This window comes from Mustela erminea, chromosome 14 (genome assembly GCF_009829155.1).
Source record: "Mustela erminea isolate mMusErm1 chromosome 14, mMusErm1.Pri, whole genome shotgun sequence".
Classification (NCBI taxonomy): Eukaryota; Metazoa; Chordata; class Mammalia; order Carnivora; family Mustelidae; genus Mustela; species Mustela erminea.
In genome coordinates this window covers 12692893-12704931 of record NC_045627.1, presented here as the reverse complement: position 1 = coordinate 12704931, position 12039 = coordinate 12692893, and the positions used below count along the sequence as shown (strand labels likewise).

General features: G+C 39.3%; 1 protein-coding gene across 7 annotated transcripts in view; it reads left to right on the top strand.

Moving 5' to 3' along the window:
• RYR2 (ryanodine receptor 2) overlaps positions 1 to 12039 on the top strand; it is a 756727-nt gene that overhangs the window by 422967 nt on the left and 321721 nt on the right. The window lies entirely within an intron of this gene.

The following is a 12039-nucleotide window of genomic DNA, read 5'->3' as shown; positions in this document are numbered from 1 at the left end:
TGATCGCATCGTCTTTTAAGTACCTAGGCTTTTAATATGGATTCTATTTACTGGGACCCAGTAGTCAAAAGAAGGAAGTCGATCACTACCCAAGGCAGGACGCACACTCTTCAGGTGCCTTCCCTGAGGGTTGACCTACCATTGGGTTTCCTACCATTAGGTTTCCTACCATTGGGTTTCCTACCATTTCATCATCAAAACTAGGGTGGAGCTCTGCCAAGACGACCTCATCAGAAAGCTCCGTATTTAATAATCTCTTGGGTTTAGTTTTTTTTTTTATCATTTTTTTATTATCATTTTCTTATCATTTTTTCTTACCATTTTTATTTTATTTTTTCAGTGTTCCAAGATTTATTGTTTACCCAGCACACCCAGTGCTCCAAGTAATCTGTGCCCTCCTTCATACCCACCACCAGGCTCACCCAACCCCTCACCCCCCTCCCCTCCAAAACCCTGTTTGTTTCTCTGTTCTACCTACTTTTATACTGTGTTAAGGAGAAGCAGAATTTAGGATTGATTACAAGTATGGATTCTGAGTTGGACTGGCAAAGTTCTAATTCCAGGATCATCCTTGATAGCTGCATGATCTTAACCCTTTTGTACCTCCTATTTTACATACGTTTGTAAAACAGGGATTGTAATAATTCCTGCCCCACAAGGATTATTAGTCAACACTATGGATGTCTTTATAATGTTAAAGGAATACAAGTGTCACAGTAAGTATCTCATCTTTTTCATTTGTAATTAGGAGTTGTTTTAACTACAAGGTCATTTTTATTTTCTTCAAAGAGCACTGTAGAAATGGACTAGACAGGGGTTCTGTCTTCGACTATAAAGATAATAAAGACCACTGAGAGCTCAGATGAACAGTGAGCCTTCAGCTCTGGGTCGGGGTGGGGTGGGGACAGTTAGATACTGGCTGCCAGATCTGTGCGTGAATGTGGAGGTGTAGACTTGTACTCTGGGCACAGTACAAAGACTTTTAGTCAAAAACTTAAAAACAAACAAACTTGGGGGTGCCTGGGTGGCTCAGTCTGTTAAGCATTTGACCAGCTCAGGTCGTGATTTTAGCGTCTAGGGATCGAGCCCCACATTGGGCTTCCTGATCAGTGGGGAGTCTTTCTGCTCCCTCTGACCACCCCACCCCAGGTCAGTTCATGCTTGCTCTCTCTCGAATAAATAAATAGGATATTTCAAAAATATTATATAACAAATATATATAATAAATATATATATAGTAAAATTATGTCAATTTTTAAATTGTGACTCTTGATCGTGGAGTTGTGGTGATTATTTTTTAAAGATCTTGATCTTTATACCACGTTGGGTGTAAAGATAACTTTAAAAAAATCTTTTAAAAATTTTGGGTTTTGTTAAACAGTGTGCTGTATAACTTTTCTCTTTCCCTTATTCCACACTATCTGAAGTGAATTATTTTATGCACTTTCTTTTTTTTTTTTTTTTTTCTTTTGTGCTCTTGGAAATGAGGCCTCTGGGCTGTCTTCATACTGCAGAACTCTCTCTGCTCGATTTTACTGGGACCCGGTTGACATACATCACTGTATACACTTCAAGTGTACATCATAATGGTTGAGCTTACATATATTATGAAACTATTACTCTAACAGATTTAGTTTGCATCCATCATCTCATATATATAAATTTTTTAAGAAAGTGAAAAAAAACAGGGGCACCTGGATGGCTCAGTCAGTTAAGCATCTGACTACCTGTTCCAGCTCAGGTTGTTATCTCAGGGTTGGGGGATCGAGCCCTGTGTCGGGGTCTGCACTCAGCATGAAGCCTGCTTCAGATTCTCCTTCTCCCCCTGCTTCATCTTCTGCTGGTGCTCTCTTTCTCTCTCAAATAAGTAAAATCTTAAAAAAAAAAAAAAAAAAAGTAAAATCTTAAAAAAAAAAGAAGATAAAACAAAAAAGAACTTCCCTTGTGATGAAAACTCTTAGGAGTCACCCTCTTACCAACTTTCCCATGTATCAGCGTTAGCTCTCCTCATCATGTTGTATCTTATAGCCCTAGCACTTAGTGATCTTTTTTCCTTTGTCATGACTCCCTGCCTCTGGAATACATATCTGATCTCTTTTTCTCTGAGAGTTCTGTTTTTGGATTTTTTTTTTGTTTGCTTGTTTGTTTTTAGCATTTTTGACTTATATCTTGTCTTTCTGGCTGTTGTTAGTAGTAAATAATGCTGGTATGAACCTGGAGGTGCAGCTATCTTCTCGAGGTAGTGTTTCTGTTTTCTAAAGATTTATTTATTTGAGAGAGAGAGAGAGCAGGAGGGTGGGTGGAGGGCAGAGGGTAAGAGAGAATCTCAGGCAGACTCCATGCTGAGTGTGAAGCCTGATGCAGGCCTGATCCCATGACCCTGAGATCATGACCTGAGGTGAAATCAATGTCAGACCCTTAACCAATTGAACCCCCCAGGCACCCCCATGTTTTTGTTTTCTTTGGATGTATTCCCAGAAGTGGAATTGTTGGATCAAATGGTAGTTCCATTTTTAATTTGGGGGGGTCCGCTGTATTGTTTTCCATCATGGCTACACCAGTTTGCATTCTCACCAACAGGGCACGAGGGTTCCCTTTTCTTTACATCCACAACAGCATCTGTTACCTCATGTTTTTGTTTTTTTTTTTCTGAGCGTGGCCATTCTGGTGGCTGTGCGGCGATGTCTCATTGTGGTTTGGATTTACTTCTCCCTGATGACTAGTGATGTTGACGGTCTTTTCACATGTCTTTTGGCCATCCATATATCTTCCTCAGGAAAATGTCTACTTGGGACTTTTGCCCATTTTAATTGGATTATTTTTTCTGATGAGTTCTTATATATTATGGACATTAACCCTTCATCAGATAATGTGATCTGCACTCCCCCTCCCCCGCCCCATTCAGTGGGTTGTCTTTTTTACTTCATTGATGATTTCTCTTGTTGTGCAGAAGCTTTTTAGTTTTGTGTGGTCCCACTGAATTTTTTTTTTAAAGATTTTAATTATTCATGAGAAGGAGAAAGAGAGAGAGAGAGAGAGAGTACATGAGCAGGGGGGAAGGCAAAGGGAGTGGGAGAAGCAGACTCCCAGCTGAGCAGGGAGCCTGATGCGGGGCTCGATCTGAGGACACGGGGGTCATGACTGGAGCCAAAGGCAGACGCTTAACCCACTGAACCACCCGGGGGTGCCCCTGATGCAGTCCCACTTACTTTTTTATTTTGTTGATTGTGCTTTAGGGTCCTAACTGAAAGATCATTGCCCATTCCTGTTTCAAGGAGGTTTTTCCTCTTTCTTCCAGGAATTTCATGGTTTCAGGTCTACATATTTATATCCTATAATACATTTTGAGTTCATTTAGTGAGTGGTATAGGATAGGGGTGTGGTCTCATTCTTTTACATGTGACTATCCAGTCTTCCCAGTGCCATTTATTGAAGAGACTGCCTTTTTCAAGATAACATTTAAAATCGACTCAAAGCTCAGTCAGATGCTGTGATCATTTTACATTCTTGCCCAGAAGAATAGTTCTCAATAAATATGTGCTGCTTTGAGCTAAGTATCTTTTTGGAGAGCTGCTTAATCTGTGTTTCTCTTGCCCTGAAAGATGCATCTTAAAAGTACTCACACGCATTGGTCTTCGAAAATTTTATTTAAAGGCCTTTTCAGCAATTAATTGCACCTGCCAACATTTTTATAAGTTCTTATATTTCACAGAGAGGCACACATTGTTGTTTTTTTGAGCACATTAATGAGCACATTGTGGGGCCAGGGAAATCTTAAGTGAATTTAGGGCACTGTGCTAAGATGTTATATGTATTCACTGGATCCTACAGGACTCTGTAAGGTAGGTTCCATTATCATTTCCATTTTACAAATGAAGACTTGGAAGCTGAGAAGCCAAGAGGGGCAACCTTTTCAAGTCAAATGAAAGTAGTGGAGCTAGGACTGAATTTATATGGCCTATAAAGTCACAAAAGCAGGAATGATATCAATTTCCACTCCTCATTTTACTTATACCCAGAACCTAACACATCGAATGGCCCATTTTATGGATTAAAAGATAATTGAGGGATGCCTGGGTGGCTCAGTTGGTTAAGCGGCTGCCTTCAGTTCAGGTCATGGTCCCAGTGTCCTGGGATTGAGTCCCACATCTGGCTCCTTGTTCAGCAGGGAGCCTACTTCTCCCTCTGCCTCTGTCTGCCTGTGCTCACTCTCTCTCTCTCTCTCTGACAAATATATATATAAAATCTTTAAAAAAAAAAAAAGATAAATGAACATGTGAATGGGGGAGAAAACACTGAAGAGTAAATAGCCAGATAAGAATATCTCAAAGTGTTTATAATTTCTTGTCTGGCACTTAGTCCTTTGTGGATTTTGAGATATGGCAATTTATACAAATAAATATTTGGCATAACATTTCTAACATTATTATTTAACTGTTGCATCATGGACTGCCTTTGATTGACATTTTCTTTTCTTAATTGTCTTTTACTCCTGTAATTTTTCTTTTATAAAATACTACTCCCGAAATTGAAAGCAGCAAACCATCAGAAGCCTAGTTAAGCCTGAATACTGTTCAGCCTTAGAGTGTATTATTCAGTACACTCTAATTACATTATTTCATGTGCTATTTATTTTATTTATTTTGGATAATGTACCCCAGGAAATTTTTGACTCCTGTTCATCTCATCTTCCAATAAAATACCCTAAGTCCATCTTTTTTATTCATTTTGCTAATGCATTCATGATGCCTTACCTTTCTATATATGAATAAAAATGTAATACAGACCTTTATCTTCACTAACTTCTGATTTTATTAATGTTCCTAATTCTGTCACATTTTGTTATATTTTAATCTTACCTTTGTCACTTTTTCTCTCTCTTCTCAACTTTATGTTAGCTCAAGATTTCATGAGCTTATTTTCTTCTCATGCCTCAAAACCATTGTAAAAAAATGGAAGGATGCATGATGATGTGTCCCCTATTTGACTCGAACCCCTACCTCTTGAGGTTGTTTCTCTAAAGCCTCTCTATATTTTAATATTGATTTCAATTTAGTCCCCTTTTCCTCTCTATTTGGGTGTGAAAAGGAAACCTACTTAGTGTTTATTTTACAAGTAAGCCCTGTGTTATAGAAAGGAAACAAAACGTACATTGCTTCTGTTACCTTTTGTCCCTTTCTGCCTAAAAAAGTTAAAAAATAAATTCATCAGTTTATCTCACACTGAAACCCAAATACTTCCTTGACTTCAAACTTATACCCATTTTGAACAAACCACAGATATTCATTCCTAGTTCCCTCAGTGCTTCAGTCTGTGGCATGCAGAGTTCTCCTCTAAATGGTAAGATGTGTCGCAATTATGCGACGGGTTTTCACCTCCTGTTTGTTCTGGATGGGCCCAGTGCTGTTTGGTCAGGCTCTCCACCAGCCCTCCACTAGCTCAAACTAGAAGTTTCTGCTACTTCTAGAAGTTCCACATTCATGCCCCACCACCAAAGAAGGACAGATTGGATGCGACCCATCGTTTATCACTCCATGTTGGTTCCATTCAGATTAGTGGAACAAAAAGCAGAGATGTGTCTCTACAGAGCCTTCTCAGACGCACAGGCCCAGGAACAAATTAACGCATTTGTATGTAATTCAGATTCTTTCTCTCTTGGCCTCCCCTTTGGTGTGTAGCCCAAAATCCCTCCCACACACCTCAGACCTTTTTGTCAACATGGAGCTAGCTGGACTTTTCTTCTGCTTTTTCTTTTTTTTTTTTTAAGATTTTATTTATTTATTTGACAGAGAGAAATCACAAGTAGATGGAGAGGCAGGCAGAGAGAGAGAGAGGGAAGCAGGCTCCCTGCCGAGCAGAGAGCCCGATGCGGGACTCGATCCCAGGACCCCGAGATCATGACCTGAGCCGAAGGCAGCGGCTTAACCCACTGAGCCACCCAGGCGCCCTCTTCTGCTTTTTCTAACTGCTGCCCACTTCATTTACATGTTTGTTTGTTTTAATGGGGAGAGAAAGGGTTCTTGTCAAAGGAGCACATTATGTCTTTTTAAGCATTTATGAGCCAGTAAGTCTGCTTGGTGTAACATTCCATGGTATTTTTGGCTCAACAATCCTGTTCTCTCCAGAATGTAGAGCTTCCTACAGTTCTGTCTGTTGCCCTACTTGTGTCTCTTTGTCTTTCCCTCAATTTCTAACACTCTGGTGTAATTTCTCCTGGATTTACTAATTTAACTATTTTGATATCTAACTTCAATTTCCTTTCTCCATAGTGACCAATAAATATTTTCCCTGGATTTTCCTTCCAATCAGTATTGTCCTTCAGCATTTCTCTACCGTTCTCTGATGTTAACAGTTTTAATCTCTGTATAAAAATAAGCCTAGTTGTCAGATTTCCCAGTTGATCCTTTTTTATTTCATTTCATTTGTCATTTATATTATTTTGTTACAACCATCAAATAAGGACAGATGCTTACATCGCACTGCTTGGATTCAGGCCTTTTCCTAAAAACTTTATGTGTGTTAATTCCTCACAACATCTCCCCTTGGGGTGGGAACCATTATTAGAATTTGATTTTAGAAATGGGGACACTGGAGCACAGAGAAGTTAAGTAACTTGCCTAAACTCTGCCAGGACTCAAGTGGGGCCTGTTGACTTGTGTCCCTGGTTATAACCACTACATAAGACAACAGGATAATGATAATACCTCTTGCTATTCTAGTTCCTCATTTAAGCCTAGTAAATATCCAGGATGTTATTCCCCCTTCTGAAAGGATGACAGTCCATGATATAGACAGCTTGGCCTGGGTGTTTTGTGTTCTTTGTTGTCATGTTATTTCTCAGTCCCTTTCTCCCAGTCTTTTTACTTAAGTTCCTTTGTTTACATTAATTACACATGGCAAAAAATATAACTTTCCTCATTTCTATTTGCCTCCTGTGAGCCCTGGGAATTTGACTAATAAGGTCTGACCGAAAGGTTAAGAAGGATTTTAACTCCTAGGTAGGGGAAGAAGTAGACACGTAACCTGTGATTTGAGTGATTTGGAGTTCACAGTTTCTCTACTTGTGATTGTTGCTGACCCAGCAAGTGGGTAGGGCAGTTCTGTGTGTTTTCTGTACTGCATCTCCAGTGTTCCTGTCACTGGGGGACAGTCTGATTCATACCAGTTAGCCCCTGGGTTGAAGCCTTCTGTTTGCTTGCCAGTTAGACTGAGAGGCTTCCATGTTGAAGTTGTCAGCTAAGGCCATGTGCTCCATCAGGAATTTTCTAGGATCATTGCCCACTCTCAGAGCAGAGATGTAGGAATGGAGTCCCTTTCCAAAGCTGAATAACACCTGTGTGACCCTCTTGCGGTGAGAACCACGGTCCGTCTAAGCCCACATACACTTAAGTATTCTGAGATGATTTTAATTTTTGTTTGATTTTTGCTACACACTTGTAATTGCAGGTGAGAAAACAATTTCTGGAGAGAGGATGTTGGCATTGTCTTCCAAGTCCATTGGTTTTCCTTGTTTTCCTGAGACAATAATTACAGCTGTCTCCACCTATGCCTGAGTGGTTCCCTGCCTGGTTCTGTTCACTTCACTCGAACGTGCAAGACTCACCGTGACCTTGTGCCTGCTCTGTGTGGGGCAGAATCCCTAGGCTAGATTCTTTCCAGGACTTCTGTTCTATGGCTTGATTTCAGTTTTTCCATGTAAACCCTCAACCTTGGACAGCCCAGGGCACATCCCACCACAGCACTTGGATGTTTCCAATACCAGTAGGTTATTTCCAGACATGTTGTTACACCCTCAGAGATTTTTCTTGTCATGAGCCCTAGAAATAATTCAGAAAGTTACATCCATAAAAGTTTTAAGGCAAAGAGCTAAATAAATAGTTCATGTATCTTACATATAAACAGTTTATTCCATCAGTTTTGAATTTTGTGCATGACCCCCACATCTAAAGCCTACAGAAATTCCTGTCATTCAGTGAGGAAATACTGGAACTACGAAATATAAATTCTCCATCCATGTTCTATCATGTCTTCTCTACCTTTATTTTTTTCTGAAGATTTTATTTATTTATTTGACAGAGATCACAAGGAGGCAGAGAGGCAGGCGGGAGGGAGGGGTGGTGGGAAGCAGGCTCCCCGCTGAGCAGAGAGCCCAATGCGGGGCTCGAGCCCAGGACCCTGAGATCATGACCTCAGCCATGACCCACTGAGCCACCCAGGCGCCCCTCTTCTCTACCTTTAGAAAAAATAAGTATCTTAATGTTAAAATCTCCAGATAGAAAATATGCCAATGTAGCTAATATATATACTCTTCATAGTCATGACTCTCGTTTATGTTGTTTTAAACTGAAAGTGTCCATTTATATTCATTCACTTACTCAGTTGGCAAACATGAGATGGGCCTCCCTGGGCCCAGGTGTGCTGAATTCGACACATCTCTACTTTGAAGGACTCCTTCTCTAATAGGAGATTGAAATGAGCATAAAGGATTTTAACACAAAATGATCAGTACTACCAAGAAAGAATAATTCATTCTAGAGTGTTGGTAAAAAGCCACCAAATGAGATGACTTTCTGCAGACTGATTCAGATTCTGAAGTTTCCAAAGAGGGAAGTATATTTCAGTCTAAGATAACGTGCAAAAACATGGAAGGTGGCACAGAGCTGACAAGTCCCACTGGGCTGTGGCAGGCCTTGATTGCTGATGGTCCCGCTGCCTAGAACACTGCCTGGTAGGCATTTAATAAATGTATCAGTGTGTTGTAAATGCATTAGCTCATAAGCATATTTATACCATGTACTTTGAAGTAAAAGTATATACTACCCATTCTTTGTCAAAGGAGCTGGTAGGAGCTAAGGTGGGTTGGGTTGCGTCATCTATCAAAGAGCTGATGTCCCATGCTCTGGGGAATGGACTTTGACCTTGGATGTCCCTGAAAGCCATGGGAGCTTTTAAGCACAGAGTGACGTCAATTCAATGTGTGCTTTAGTTGGGATGCCCGGGTGGCCCAGTCAGTTGAGCGGCTGCTTCTTTGTCATGATCTCAGGATCCTGGGACCCAGCCCCGCGTTGGGCTCCACACTCAGTGCAATGTCTGCTTCAGGAGACTCTCACTGTCTCCCTCTGCCCCTCCCCCACCTCACCTGTACACTTTCTCTCCCTAAAGCAAAGAAATTTAAAAAAAAAGAAAAAAAGGAAATAGACCTCACTTCCTATTTTGTTTTCCTTTCTAAAAATATTTCTTACTGTAAAAGTAATGCGTACACATTTTCTGGAATTCATCAAGTATTGGAAGTATTGGGAGGAAGGTATACTAATCCAGCAATAACGAGCACCAACATTCTGGCATACCAACTCCTGGTGTTTTTTGAAGTACATGTTTTATACATATAAATATATTTTACATAGTTGCAAACATAATATATATCCAGTCGTGCATCTACTCATGAAAGTTTATCTTCTACATTATGTGTTCTTCATGTTATTAAGATTTCCACCAAAATTTCTGTAAATTTATTAAAACTTAAAAATCAGGTTATGTATAGAAATTATAAGATCTTGTTCTGTCTTATTAGTTTGTGTGTGTGTATGTGTTTTAGAATATTTACTTTATGTTCTTAAATCATTCTGGTAATACTGTTACGATCTGCCAAGGTTTAAATGTATCTCTTGAGAATCTGGCAATAGTGTTAGGCACTATTCCCATTTCTGGGTCTTATTCAGTGCATTTAGAATTTAATTGTCAAATCATCTTTAGTTAAATGTAGCCCTTGTAATATTTTTTAAGCCCTGTACTTCTTTCTTTTTTCACCAGAGTTTGAGGCATATATTGGTATAATTTACATGTTATTTAATTAGTCAGTCTAGCTAGTCTTTATTTTTTTTTTTAATTAGTCTTTTGGTATTTCCATTTTGTTTTCTTTTAGGAATTTCTAACCACACACAAGAAATAAAAGTTTATTTGCTGTTTATCCCAACACTTGACAATAAAAGTAGCTTTCTCTGACTTTTTACTGTCAGAGTCAGTCAGTGCTTTTCAACTAAATGTTTATTCGTTGCATCTGATGTAGCAGCATTAAAAAAAAAATGTTTTAATGTTAAGTCCCAAACTCTGGAAGCCTTCTATTAAAGTAAGCTGAATCCAGGAAAAAAATCAGATTTATTTTCATAGTTCATATTGCCATTCTTGCGTTTTGTGATCTCTGCTGCTCATTTTCACAGTCCTGTCTTAAATCTTTTCTGGTATATTCTAGCTTTTGAATGCTATTGATTTTTGTGTATATTTATTTACAAAGAGAATTTATTTTTCTTGTGGTCTTCTACTTCTTGGTCTTTTGTCTTAATGGTTATATTAACCCTGCAAGTAGAGATTGGCGAACTTTTTCTGTAAAAGACCAGATAGTACAGGTCTTATGTTCTGTAGACCATAGGGCTCTATTGTTGCAACCACTCAACTCTGCCTCTTTGGTGCAAAGGCAACCACAGATGAAATGTGAGCAAAGGAGTATGGATGATACTTTTCATTTCCAAACACAGGCAGCTGTATTTGTGCGCTGCAGTCATAGGTAACAGGAAGAAAACAAAGACATCAGGATAAAATATGAGTAATCTATTAAAAATTCTTTTCCTTTTCTATTAGTTTAGTTTATTTTAGCTAAGAATGAATGTGTTTATTACTCCATTTTTAATAGCAGAAGGATTCCGTTTAAGTACCCTTATATAAACATCTTTATCCATCAGCCTGTTGTATTATTTTCTGCTGTCTGGGATTTTTTTTTATTTTAAGATTTTATTTATTCATTTGACAGAGATCGCAAGTAGGCAGAGAGGGAGGCAGAGAGAGAGGAGGAAGCAGGCTCCCCATGGAGCAGAGAGCCCGATGTGGGGCTCAATCCCAGGACCCTGAGATCATGACCTGAGCCAAAGGCAGAGGCTTTAACCAGCTGAGCCACCCAGGCGCCCTGCTGTCTTGGATTTTTAGCACAGCAGTTGATTTTGAGCTATACCAAAAATTGACTCATCTTGTTGGGTATTTTTTTTTAATTGAGTGTACATTCATATTATACTTCACCAAAATAATTCATCAGTAAAGAAATTAACATAAGTAGCCCCTGTCCCATAATGGATTGGGATTTGGATCAAGCATAGATTGTGGCAGCCATAGTCTACCGTTACTTCTGTATTCTGCCATTTGTACACCTAAGCACTTTTCCAAGAGAGTGAACTCCATTGGAGATGTACAGACCTTTCTGTGGATTTCTCTGTGACCCTTCATGATACTTCGTAGCTCTCAGAGATCACATTTTCTGAATGTTATATTTAATTGCTACAAGTGGTCTGTGCTTTCATTAGTGACAGAGCAAACTTTCTCAGAAACAATGAATACATATGTATATATATTCAGCTTTCCAAGTTCACACTAAAAATTTTGATAATGAGAACTATTTTATCTCTCTTAAGCTCTAATAAAAGAAAGGGTATATTCCCTTTTACCTTCTCGGATGGTTAATACTTTAAAATACCCCCGTTTGTGGGGGACCTGGGTAGCTCAGTCAGTTAAGTGTCTGCCTTCAGCTCAGGTCAGGATCTCAGAGTCCTGGGATGGAGCCCTGCACTGGGCTCCCTCGTCAGTGGGAAGTCTTTTCCTTCTCCCTCTGCCTGCTTCTTCCCCTGCTTGTGTGTGTGCTCTCTCTCCCTCTCAAATAAATAAATAAAATCTTTGGGAAAAAAAATACCCCCTTTCTTAATCAGGTTTTGTATGTTGTGTATTTTTATGTAATTTTGCATTATTCTCTATATTTCTGTTGTTTTGTAAACTAAAACATTTTCTACCATTTACCTCCACAACAATGTAATGATCTTTGTGGGTTAGGAAGCATTGTTATAAGGTTATACTCTCAAGCTGAGAAGCTTCATAAGCTGGTCCTAACCTATTACCTACCTGTCTTGTCCCCTACTTGCCCTATACGCCAAGCACCACAGGTATGCATTCCATTCAAGACTTCACTCAACCTCATATCACCCTAACTTTCCTGTCAGGAAA